Source organism: Puma concolor, chromosome D3, assembly GCF_028749965.1.
Source record: "Puma concolor isolate L17-30 chromosome D3, mPumCon1.1.hap2, whole genome shotgun sequence".
NCBI classification, from domain to species: domain Eukaryota; kingdom Metazoa; phylum Chordata; class Mammalia; order Carnivora; family Felidae; genus Puma; species Puma concolor.
In genome coordinates this window covers 72,373,361-72,386,910 of record NC_141678.1, presented here as the reverse complement: position 1 = coordinate 72,386,910, position 13,550 = coordinate 72,373,361, and the positions used below count along the sequence as shown (strand labels likewise).

The 13,550-nt window shown below is 38.4% G+C and overlaps 1 protein-coding gene and 1 non-coding gene across 5 annotated transcripts in view; both read right to left on the bottom strand.

Moving 5' to 3' along the window:
- The window catches only part of DCC (DCC netrin 1 receptor), a 1,162,490-nt gene that overhangs the window by 712,913 nt on the left and 436,027 nt on the right, over positions 1-13,550 (bottom strand). The gene's annotated exons all lie outside the window — the stretch shown is intronic.
- TRNAQ-UUG (transfer RNA glutamine (anticodon UUG)) lies at positions 10,659-10,743 on the bottom strand. The gene has a single exon. It is a non-coding gene; the product is annotated as a tRNA-Gln (tRNA).

Genomic DNA, 13,550 nt, shown 5'->3' with positions numbered 1-13,550 from the left:
AAATATAGAACACTGACAGAGAACATAGAGCCTACAAACACAGCCTACATTAATGGACTCTTGATATTTAGCAGGATGCTATGTAGCACTGCACAGCCACCAGGAGAAAAGGTGCATCCTGCCAATACACAGGCAGAAGACAACCAATGAGGGAAAAATTGAAAGGGATATTGATAATAATGAACTTTATTTATTTATTTTTTTTTTTTAATTTTTTTTTTCAACGTTTATTTATTTTTGGGACAGAGAGAGACAGAGCATGAACGGGGGAGGGGCCGAGAGAGAGGGAGACACAGAATCGGAAACAGGCTCCAGGCTCTGAGCCATCAGCCCAGAGCCTGACGCGGGGCTCGAACTCACGGACCACGAGATCGTGACCTGGCTGAAGTCGGACGCTTAACCAACTGCGCCACCCAGGCGCCCCTGATAATAATGAACTTTAAAGCCTATATCCCACCATATCCAATAGTCAGGCCTATTCAGTGGCTAAGTGTAGAAAGTAAAATGATAAAACTTTTAGAAAATAACAAAACAGTATGTTGACAATCTTGGGGTGGGGTAGGATTTGTTAAGCAAGATAGGAAAAAGCAACACTAAAAAGGAAAGAAGGAAGGAAAGGAAGGAAGGAAGGAAGGAAGGAAGGAAGGAAGGAAGGAAGGAAGGAAGGAAGGAAAGAAATGGAAAGGAAGAAAGGTAGGAAGGATGGAAAACTTTTTAAAAAGAAGAAGAAAGAAAAAGGTAAAACTAGGTCATTGCTCAAATTGTGGTTCTTGGGATTGTCCCAAGTCTTCCAATTTTTTTACCAGTACGCCACATGGCATGTCACATTGAGAGGAAATTTTTAGAGAATTACATAAACATTTGATGTATGTCTGTTGGGCCTAATTAAAAAAAAAACAAAAAAAAACTATGTTTGTATATAAAATGTCTTTATTTTTATTTATTTTATATTATTCCATTTCATTGTATTTTACTAAAGTAATAGCTAATGTCTAGGGAAAAAAATGATCTGCAGAGTTTGAGAAGGGGTGAAACAGTAATGAAATTAACTTAAAATTAATTTAAAAACACTAATTCTACTCATGAAAAGATGCTCCATGATTCATTAAAAGACACTTTCAAACCATAAAATGCAAGAAAATGTTATAGGTTCTTTCATTGTTTCTTTGATGCATTAAATGTATATGTTTAAACACCTAAGAAAAGGGCTTAATATTAAATGCTATAGTCTCATTCCATAACAAACTTTAAAACAACTCTGCTTGTAGCTTCTTTCATATCTCTACATGGTGTGTTTGTTTCTTGATCTATCAACTTGAGACATTATTTATTGACTTCTCACAATGATAGATGCAGATTTAGCCTCCACCCCCTTTCCAGTATATCTCTATTGAAATTATCCATATTGGTTATCATTGAAACAGCTGTCCTTATAAAAGAAAGGAAGAGAGGATTTTGAGACAGACATATGAAGAAGACCCCCAACTAAGGAGGAGGTGGGACCACCATGGATTCAGGAAGTGGACTGATACAGCCACAAGCCAAGCAATGAATGGCTGAAGCAGGAAAAGGCAAATAAGAGATTCTACCCTAGAGCCTCCAGAGGGAAGACTAGTCTGCTGACACCTTGATTCAAACTTCTGGCCTCCAAAACCATAAGAGAATAAATGTCTGTTAACATAAGCTACCCAGTTTACAGTACTTTCCTACAGCAGCCTGAGGAAACACACCAGTCAAGGCCAAGACTGATGAGGTTAGTGAGGCAGGCGCCTTAGGTACAAAATTTAATGGGGCACCAAAAAACTCAATTTGAAGATAAAATTATGTTTTAAATGCATTTTTTTATTATTTGATTTTATTTTTTAATGTTTCTTTATTTTTGAAAGAGAGAGACAGAGACAGGGAGAGATGGAAACAGAATCTGAAGCAGGCTCCAGGCTCTGAGCCGTCAGCACCGAGTCCTACGTGGGATTCAAACTCAATGAACCACAAGATCATGACCCGAGCTGAAGTCAGACACTTAATCAACTGAGCCATGCAGGTGCCCCTAAATTCATTTTTAAATTAAATGAATGCAGGGCGCCTGGATGGCTTTAGTCGAGCATCCGACTTTGGCTCAGGTCATGATCTCACAGTTCGTGAGCTTGAGTACCACATTGGTGAGTTTGAGCCCTGCATCTGGTGGGCATGAGTCCCGCTTCAGGTGACCCGGCTTTCTCTCCCTCTCTCTCTCTGCCCCTCCTGGATTCTCTCTCTGTCCCTAGCTCACTTACACCCTTCTCTAAATAAATAAATGCATACATACATAAATATTGGAATGCAAAAACCCAGGATGAAAAAAACTATCAATATTTTTTAAAACAGGAGAATCTGAGCCTGAACTCGTAGGGCACACTTTGGAACTCACCCTAGTTCAGCTGTGCTACAAGTCAACTACTTTTTAGTTCTTGGCTCCCTCGGTTACAAGTACCTTTGTAGGAAAGGTATGCGATATGTAATTTTTGAGCCCTTGGGTATCTAATAACTTCTTTATTTTATTCTTACATCTGATCAACAGTATGTATGTTTAAGGATTCCTAGGTTGAAAAAAATTTGCCCAAAGAAATAAGACTTTGCTTTGGTGTCTTCTTGCATCCAGTTTGCTGAGTTGGGTGGTAACTTGCTTGAGGAGGGTAGGCCTCTTTGTCTGTGTGTGTGTCTGCCTGTGGGCCTGTGTGTGTGTGTGTGTGTGTGTGTGTGTGTGTGTGTGTGTGTGTCTTTCTCTTTGGAGACTTTCTCAAACTGTATAACAGATTAACTATAAGCCTTTTTCTTTCATCTAATTCAACACTTGACAGGCCTTTTCAATTAGAAGACATATCAGGGAAACTATTTTATATATTTTTAAATGTGTTCCTCTTCAATTTTATCTCTTCTCTCTTCTGGTATTCCTATTAGCCAGATATTAGAAATCATGACCAGATATTAGAAATGGTTTTACCTTTGCTTCCCCTCCAGCTTTCTTTTGAAGAGAACAAATCTCAGTGATTCTCTCTTCCATCTTCCAACTCTTTTATTGATTTAATTTTTTTTCTATTGAAATATATACATTTAATTTTAAGAGATTGGCTTTCTTCTCCAATTGTTTCTTTTTTAGAGTTACTGTTATTAGTTTATGAATACATTATTTTCTTAAGTTTCTCTAAGATTATGCATTAGCAGTTGCTTAAAACCCCTTTGTTTCCCTGCATTAACTTGAAATTATTTTTCTAATTTTTAAAATTTATTCATCATTGCCTTTGTCATGTTGCAAGATTCATAAAATGGCTAGTGGCCCTTTTTGTGAATTTATATTCAAGTGTGAACCAAAAGAAACATTTCCCTGGGTCTCTATAAGTGGGTGAGACTATGAGAGTGAAAATACTTTATTGTGAGTGACTGAGGAGCTCCCCACTGTGCTGGGAAAATCTACTGCCAAAATGCAGGGTTCTTTGCTGTTCTTGATCTCCCCAGACAGTACACTCATATTTCCCGAGAAGATCCTTCCTGTTTGACTGAAAGTAATGACTATTTGTTAGGTATTCTGCACAAATAGGGAAGGCAGAAGACAGCCATTGAATATTGTGTTAATATCTCCTCCCCCCTCTCCCCTCTTTCTCCTTTTTTTCCCTCTCTCCTACCTTGGGGATTTCCTTGGCACTCAAAGTTCTGCCAGGCAGTGATTAACATTATCTTTAGCTATAATCCACCCAGGGCACTCTGGACCAGTGGTTACAAACTGAAGGTGCATTAGAAGGCTTGTTAAAATACAGATCCCTAGGCACCATCCAGAGCCTCTGTCAATAGGTCTGAAGTAGGGCTCATAATCTTCATTTCTAACAAGCTCCCACGTGATGCTTATGATGCTGATCGGGACAACTTGGTGAACCACTGCTCAAAGCTCACCTAACTTGCCTGAACATACAAATATCTGGGGTTCTCATTTCAGAACTGCTCTCCAGGTCCCACATCACTTTATTTCAAATTAGTACACTTACCCCTGGAGATGATCATCAGGGAAATTTGGTTGGCTGCAGCCTCTTCAGCCTTGTTTTATCTCTCTCCTCCTGCATCTGACTTTTGCTTTCTACAGATTGTTGCAATCTGTTGTGTACATATGTCCCACATTTTTTCCTTTATTAATTTGGGGTTAAACCTTTCAATTCTTTTTGTTAAGAGATAGAACAAGCAGGGGAGAGAGGCAGAGGGAGAGCGACAGAGAGAATCTTGAGCAACCTCCAAGCTCAGCATGGAACCTGATGCAGGTCTCAATCTCACAACTGTGAGGATGTGACCTGAGCCTAAATCAAAAGTTGGTCGCTTAACCAACTGAGCCACCTAGGCACCTCTCCCACATTTATTTTGTAACTTTCAATTCTTATAAACTTTTTCTATTAGTGCCTCAAGTGTTGTTGGGAAGAGAAATCAACTTATTTGGTAAGTAAGTCATCTTTAAACAGAACTCATAGCTAAAGATACAGAATATAAAAATGATCCCCTCCCTTCAGCTACTAACTTAACTGACAGTCAGATCATGAAATTTCTAGAATATGGTCCTCAGGTAAGAGGAAAGATCTTCAATATTAGGCACTGAAAGCCCAACATCCTAGTTTTAGAGGTCTAACTGAAAGCTTAAACCCTAATACAAAAGTTGTCAGTTTCTGGTATCTAATAATTTAAATCCAGGCTCTTACATTGAAATGATTTATTTTTGCAAAGTTTTTCCCAGTTACTATCATTCTTTCCAGCAGCCCCCAGAGGACTTAGTAGGGTTGCTACCCCTGTTAAAAGTATGAGAAGTTCTAAGTACCATGACATGATATCCATAGCCATATAGTCAATCCACCTTTGAGGAATCACACGTAAAACACTCTGAATACCAGTCAACTGACCAGTTCAAAAAGTTTGTTTTCCTGGCCATGAAAATATTTGTATACACTTGGATATGTATTAAAGCAGTAAATCTCCAGGAGAAGCAAGACAGAGACAGATCTGTATTATAATATAATGGCTTTACTTTAAAGGCAAGACATTAGAGATATAATGCCACATCATTCCTTGAAGAGCTTTTGCTTCGACCATCTTTATCATGAAATAACTCTCCCACTCCAAAAATAAAATAAAATTAAAACACTGTGTTGGATCATATGCTCGACTGGACTAAACCTCCTTGAAGGGAGGGCATTATCCAATCTGAGCTCTTATGTCTTTAGAGAATACAGCCAGCTCTGATATTGACCCTAGAGACTTCTTCTACTCTTTGGATGACAGCTGCTTCTTAGGCCACTTCTGCGGTAGTTTCTCTGATGAAGTGCCTTAGACAGTAACTATCAGCCAAAGGGAAGAGAATGAAAGCAGAATAAATTTTCAACTTTAAACTTGTTAAACCGTTAACACAAATCATCGCATCACTTCTGCCATAAACCATGGCAATCCACAGAGATGCATTTAATCAGGCTCTCTCAAAAATAAACTGCTGGTGCCCACAATGCACACTTACAAACCTCTTGCTATCATTCTCCTGATATTCATGGTTTACTGACTGTTTTTAATCACAGTACAATGGGATATTCTTGAAAGAATAACTATTAACATGAAGTTCCTTAACCAAGAAGTGTTCAGCATGAATTGATAAAATTACCATCTCCCCATTATTTGTCATTACAATACCATTTAATAAAGGGGATATGATAATTAATAGCTTCCAATAATCAAATCAAATAAGATTCAGCTATAATAAGTAAAAAGAAGATACTACAGAATAAATACATTAATAAATAAAAGGGTGGGGTCTCATAGACGAACAAGGCATGGTGACATTTTGCATAAACTTGAAATAATATACACATTACACTTCGGTATGTATCAGAGTCACCTGGGGAGCTAATAAAGAAAACAGCCTCATTGAGGAATGACAAGGCCTCGACCTGGTATTTTTACCAAGTTCCTTGAAAAGTACTGCATTTAGGAATTAATTAAAATATGGGAGAGGTAAGGAGAAGGGCAATGGGTGGGGAAAAAAGAGAGATCAATATTACAGGAGGCTTTTGATATTGAAGAAACTCACATCTCCCATTTTAAATAAATAAAACTTCCTAGCTATCTATCTGATATGACATCTCCAACTACATCCCCATTTTTGTGAGAAAATAATGCTCTAAAATGTCTTTGGGTCTGGACACTGACTCACTAGCGTTTCTATGCATTGGAAGTTTCCAGCCTCTCCGTCCACCTCTGGTGTACAAGGTAGAAAAGAGAGACTACACCCATCATCTGGAAAAAGCCTAGTGGCTGTCAAACAGGGAAAGTACTAGAGAAATCAGCAATGCCAGCTAACAAGGGGCTTGTGGACATTCTTTTTTGATTTGAATAAATTATTTTCAAAATTGAACAGAACTGAAAAATAGTTATCAACTTTATCCATTTAGTTTAAACACTGAATTCTTTTTTGTGAATAAGAATTTTTCTTTACTGAAAACAAAATAAAACAAAGGAAAACATAGATTCTCCATCTCATACCTTCTTGAAGGTTTGTGTGTGAGGTCTGTTGCTCATGAACCAGCTTTGATGTTGGCCATCCCAGGGCTTAATTCTTCCCAGACAACACTGAATAAAAGGCCTACTGAGGCTTGACAGTAACCTGGGAAACATTTGAAAACTGCTTTCTGAAAGGAAAAGCAGTTATTCCTTAAGAATAGAAAAGATGAAAGCCCCAAGTTTCCTGAAGGCCTGAAGGGAGGAAAGGCCAAGAACACTTACTGTCCTATCCTTCTTGGCATGTTAGAGACAATCTAAAGAAACCAAAATGATCTCTGGACTATGGGGCTCTGAAGGATGTGAAAGGAAGATGAACCGTGAATACTTTAATGCTCTCAGTTTATGACCATTAACAAATATTTTGACTACTGCATGAAGACTTTGATCTTTTCCCAATTCAAGAGCCTGTGATTCTCTGCATCCCCATTCTCTGGGTTGTTTCTATGTACTGCTAATAAAATCTTCTGACTCATGATGCGTTACTTGGCTCCCAGATAAACAGAGAAATCCTGGGATCCAAGAATTAGGGCCTTAACCCTCAGTTACCTGACTCTGCAGTTCCCACCCTTTGCTGATGATTCACATTTGGTTATTGCCCACAACCCTGGTTAGACACTAAGACACTGTAATATAGTGCCCACTGTGAATACATCAGCAAAGATAACAGACATGGTTCCCCCTGCACTCAGGAAGCTTCCATTTTAGTGTGGTAGGCAGATGCTAAAGAAATAATAATACAATTATAATCAGCAATCATTATGAAGGAGACTTGAGGCATGGTGCTCTGATAACAGTTAGTAGTGAGCCCTAAAAAAAAAAAAAAAAAAAAAAAAAAAAGACAACATATATCCCAGAAAAAGTGACATGAAAACAGAACTCTGAAGAATGAAAAGGAATGAGCTTAAGCAAGAGGCATTGAAAAAGGGGTCTCCAGGAGATTACTCTGTATTCTAAGTCTCAGTGTGAGAGGAAACATGGCTTACTCAAAGAACTGAAAAAGATTCTAATGGTTAGAGCAAAGCATGGAAACTAGTGAGAATGAAGCTGGTTGTGGAGGAAGGAGAGGGAAATGGGGGGAAAGGATGTAAGAAGGAGGGCTTTTAGGTCATTATGGAGTTTAGAGTTGATCCTAGAAATGGAAATGATTGAAAAACTTCAAATGTTTTTAAAAGACAACTTTAGCCTCTGTGTATAAAATAGATTGCCATGTAATTAACAGTCAGTTGTAGGAGAAGCAGTCAGGGATGATGGTGGCTTCTGTTCAGATGGTGCCAGCACACATAGAAATAAATAAACACAACAAGAAATAAACAGTTGTAAATAAGCAGTCAACTAATCTCTGCCAAAGGAGCAAAGGCAAAATTATGGAGAGAAGATAGTCTTTTCAACAAATGATGCTGTAACAGCTACATGAAAAATAAGGAATCTACGCACACCTTACACTGTTTACTAAAAAAGAAAAAGTACTCAGAATAGATCATATACCTAAATGTCAAACAAAAAATCATAAAAATCCTAAAGGTAACATGGGAGAATACATAAATGAGTTTGGATATGGTGGTGACTTTTCAGACACAACACCAAAAGTATAATCCATGAAAAAAAATGATAAACTAGACTTTGTTGAGATAAAAAAAAAAACTTCTACTCTACAAAGGACACTGTCAAGAGAATGAAGACAGAACACAGACTGAGACAAAATATTTACAGAAAACATAGCTGATAAAGCATTGTCATCCCAAACATAAAAGAACTTTTAAAACAAACAATATGAAAATGAGCAACTCTATTAAAAAACGAGCAAAAGAGCTGAAGAGACACCTCACCAAAGGAGATCTACCGATGGCAACTGAGCATATGAAAAGATGCCGCACATCTTATGTCATCAGAAAAATGCAAATTAAAACGAGATACCACCACATGCCTATTAGCATGCCAAAATCCAGAACACTGACAACACCAAATGCTGGCAAGGATGTGGAGCAACAGGAACTCTCATTCATTGCTGGTGGGAATGCAAAATGGTACAGCCACTCTGGAAGACATTTTTGACTTTCCTTATAAAACTAAAAATACCTTTACCATAAAATCTAATAATCCCATTCCTTGGTATTCACCCAAATGAACCAAAACATGTCCACACAAAACCTTCACATGAATGTTCATAGCAGCTTTATTCAGTTACCAAAACTTAGAGGTAACCAAGAGGTCCTTTGATAGGTGAAGGGATAAATGAACACAGAATGGCATATCATTCAGCACTAAAAATAAATAAGCTATTAAACCATCAAAAGACATGGAAGGATATTAAATGGATATTGTTAAGTAAAAGAAGCCATCTGAAAAGACTACATACTATATGCTTCCAACTATATGACATTCTGAACAAAGCAAAATTAAGAAGACAGTAAAAAAAGATCAGTGGTTGCCAGTGCTTATATATTTCTTTATATATTTGTCAAAACCGGTAGAATATGCAACACCAAGGGTGAACCCTGAGGTAAACTATGGACTTAGAGTGATACTTATGCATCAGTGTAGTCTCATCAATTATAATAAAGTACTACTCTCATGTGGAATGTTAGTAATGGGGGAGGCTGTGTATATGTGGGAAATGGGAAATATGGGAACTCTCTGTCTCTTCTGCTCAATTTTGCTATGAAGTTAACATTGCTCTAAAAAATTAAGTCTATTTAAAAGGGGAAAAAAGGGGGGGCACATGGGTGGCTCAGTCAGTTAAGCATCCGACTTCTGGTACCGGCTCAGATCGTGGTCTCATAGTTCATGGGTTTGAGCGCTATGTTGGGCTCTGTGCTGACAGTGCAGCGCCTGCTTGGCTTAGTTGGGATTCTCTCTCTCTCTCTCTCTCTCTCTCTTTCTCTCCTTCTCTCTCTGCTTCTCCACTCTCTCTCTCTCAAAAAGAAAAAAAAAGGAAAAATAACATTTATTAGAAAAACCACACATGGCTTGCTATTTGATTAGAATGTTGCTGGTGTGAGAGAGAAAACTAAATTTCACAGATTTCTGTCTCGAACAACTCAATAAGTGGGATGTCATTCACTGCAGTGGGACTTACAGGAAGAGGAAAGAAAGAGAAGACAATGAGGTGAGAGAAATTGAAAACAGAATTAGATTCCTAGTTGAAGCTAATTCAAGTCCTGGAGCGCCTGGGTGGCTCAGTTGGTTAGGAGGTGATCTCACCATTCCCAAGTTCGAGCCCCATGTCAGGCTCTGTGCTGACAGCTCAGAGCCTGAAGCCTGTTTCAGATTCTGTGCCTCCCTCTATCTCTCTGCCCCTCCCCTGCTCATGCTCTATCTCTCTCTAAAATAATAAATAAATAAATAAATAAATTAATTAATAAATTAATTAATTAATAAATAAATAAATAAATAAATAAATAAAATCAAACTAATTCAAGTCCTTTCGTCCTTAACCCCCACTCTCACTTATTATTATTATTTTTTAATCTGGAGTCTGGCCTGTTTATCCCAATAGGTTTCACTGGAAAATGTTAGCCACTTATGAGTTAGGCATAGCTTGATTCCAATAAAAAAAATACAAACAGAAACAGATGTCCAGGTACACAGTAAGAAAAGCACGGTGGCTTAGAGGAAAGAGTGTGATTTTGAGGTCTAAAAGACCTGGGTTTCAAACTTGCTTTGCATATTCATTAGTTGTGGGGTAAATTATTTAAATTGTCCTTCAGTCTTCTCCTAAGGGATATGGCTTGAGGGTGGTTTTGAGGGACATAAATTATGTTGCTGTTTTTTAGGTGAAGTGTCACAAAATTGGTCTTTACACCATAAAAGCAAGTGTTGGGATTATACACTGGGTGTTTCTCACATTTTAACATAAGTTTGACAGCTGTATAAAAATACAATGCAAATAGGTGGGAGTGAAATCAGGATGAATACACAGGAAGAAAGGGTGGTTTCTTGGAACTCTCCTGAACAACCTACAACTGAAGACTTGATACCACACTTTTTTTTAAAAATGTTTATTTATTTTTGAGAGTGGGGGGGGAAGTAGGGGAGGGGCAGAGAGAGAGAGAGACAGAGAGAGAGACAGAGAGTCCGAAGCAGGCTCCGAGCCGTCGGCGCAGAGCCTGACATGGGGTTCGAACCCATGAGCCATGAGATCATGATCTGAGCCAAAGTCAGATGCTCAACCAACTGAGCCACCCAGGCACCACAATACCTCACCTTTTATTGAAGATACTCTATTCTCTTCTAGGGAGCTTATGTTTGTTCTTTTGTGGAAGCCATAGGAGGTTCTCAGGACATTTTGAAGCCCCATTCCAAACAACAACATGTAGATTTCTCTTCCATTGCTTCCTTGTTCTTTCCTTCCCCAAAAGTAATTCTTTCAAAGATTTAACTGTAGACATTCCAAAGTATAGAAAGAGTGCTTCGATTATTAAATAATTAAATAATATAGACTCAGTACCTAGTGAGTGCTGAATATGATAGAGGGGAAAGCAAACTAAAAAACACAACCACAAAGAAGACTTAACAATGAACAAGATTTGAAAAAATGAAGTAAAGCTTTAGGGAAAAGGTCTTATGCCATCCACAGAATAATACAAATGTGGAAATAAACATACTGGGGACTAAGAATTCCCCAATCAATCTGGGTCTCCTCAGCAGGGATCTGGCATAGCGTGTCCCTGGGTAGCACAGTTTAGTCTAAATTGTTGAGGGCAGTGTAGTAGAGCTCTTTCTGCGACAGAGCAACTAGGACAGACAGAGCAACTAGTATGCCCGTGAGTCTTCGTAATGAAAATCAGCATCCCTGACCTGTGTTGACCACATTTGTAGCATTTTTGCCCCTTCATTGGGTGACCTACCACACGTAAGCCTTCTTTCTGCCTCTAATTTCTGAGGCCCAGTAGCCATGCGAAAAAGTATGAAAAGGTTACTCATTATAAACTGAAAAAAGGATAAACTCATAATTTTTCAAACATGTGAAAAACATGTTCCCCAGGTAAGACCTTGCACTCCAAATGTCAGGCCAGAGTGAATTCTTAAAGCTGAGTTATAAAGCTCTGAAAATGGAGTTTATAATGAAAATGTTGACAGGCTCTTGGAGTCACTGTAGTATAGAAAATTTAATATGTCACCTTGTTTTACAAGATTTTACTGGCAGAGAAGAAAATTAAAACATTTAGCATCTTTCACTTCACCAAATTGCTTTCCTCCTCCAAAGTGTGGTGCCATTTGTAGCACTATTTCATTCATAAACATCCTTTTTATTGTCACAGGCCTAGCATGGGCGTGTTCAGCTCTGTATTCAATGTTTCCTTTCCAAAGCACTGAAATGCTTATTGGGGCAGCATTACCTTGTAATTGCATTCACATTTTCTGAGGGTATGCTAAGTTGTAAGAGTTCTGGTGGAGAAAGGATGGAATTATTTACATAGATGCATAGGCAACATGAATAATGCTGATCACTGAAATATTTTCCAAGAGCCTTTCAAAAGGCCTTTTTTTAAAAAGAAACATTTGTACTGTAGATACTTACGTAAATCCAAGGGGAAAAAAGAAAGGATAGCTTAGTGTTGGAGGAAACAAATTTAAACTCTCTGGCAAAATAGGATGACCACCTGCATTTCTGAACACAAGTAGACAACGAACATCAAAATGAGGGATGGCGCACCCAGCTGGCTAGGTCAGGACAGTGTGCAGCTTTTGATCTCAGGGTGAGGTGGAGCCCTACACTGGGTGTAAAGATTACTTAAATAAGTAAATAAACTTCAAAAAATGAGGGATCATTTTCTAAGTCAGTGATAATCAAGATTCATATGAAAACACAGCTGTTAATCCAAGTCAATTCGTCCATGTAAATCTCCTCTAACCATGCAATATTTTGATATCCTTAATGACCATTTACTTTCATTATATGTCAAATACCAACTGGGGTAACAGGCCAATTTCCAGTTCACATGCTTTCCCAGAAGGAGAAGGAAGAGTCACCACATTTGCTAGACTACAGAAAGCTCTTCAAAGCCATGGCAAGCTTTACTTCAGACCACTGATACATGAGAATTAATGGGTGTTGCATTTCAATATCATGAAAGAATGAAGTCAAAACCTGAATACTGCCCAAGTACTTTCTAGTGCAGTCATTATTTTATTAACCACGATTACTCAGGAAGATGTACTGATCCCACAGCATTGGTGCTAACAGTTTTAAAGGGGCACATATAACCTTACATGTTTGCACTGGGCCTGTGTAGATAGGGAAAGACAAGCTCTGCCTGGGAAACAGGCCAGATAGTTGAGAATGCAGGACATATACATAGGTGTCCCCATAGAGGAGAAGAAGGCTTCTTCACAAGGCTTCTCTATTCCCATCTGTTGCAGCCTACTTAGGGAATTTTCAGTAATATCCCAGTTTTGTCGTTCATAAAGCTTCATTTATCGAGTCCTTATGAAGTCCCAGGCCCACTACTGAGCATCACTTGGTCATCGTCACAGCAACCTTATTATGCTAGCCCCATTTTGTAGATACAGAACTAACCCCAGAATATTTCCATAGGTGGCCAAGTTTACAGAACTAGTGAAGCAGTAGAGACAGGATCCAAAGTCTTGGCTGGCTGTCTCCAAAGCCCAATGCTCCTAACCACCAGGCTATGCCATAAAACTAACCAGGTTCTAAAGAGTCTGTTCACCCAGGGAAGTTAAGATATAATACGATCTGCATCTTCACAAAGTCACTGACCAGTAAAGGAATTGGGGTATATATGTATATTGTAAATATATGGTATGGCATGTTCCATTCTATGACAAGAAGCAACCCAGGTCACTGTGAGCTCACAGAAGATGGGCCTCTCCTAGTCTAAGGGGCTAGTTAGAGATTCCTAAAGATAGGCTGCATGAACTGAGTCTTGTAAAAAAGAAAAGAAAACAAAACAAGAGTTAGCACAGTGGATGAGAAAGACATACAGAATAAAGTGTGCAAAGCCATAAGCACCAGAATATGCACATTGAAGAAG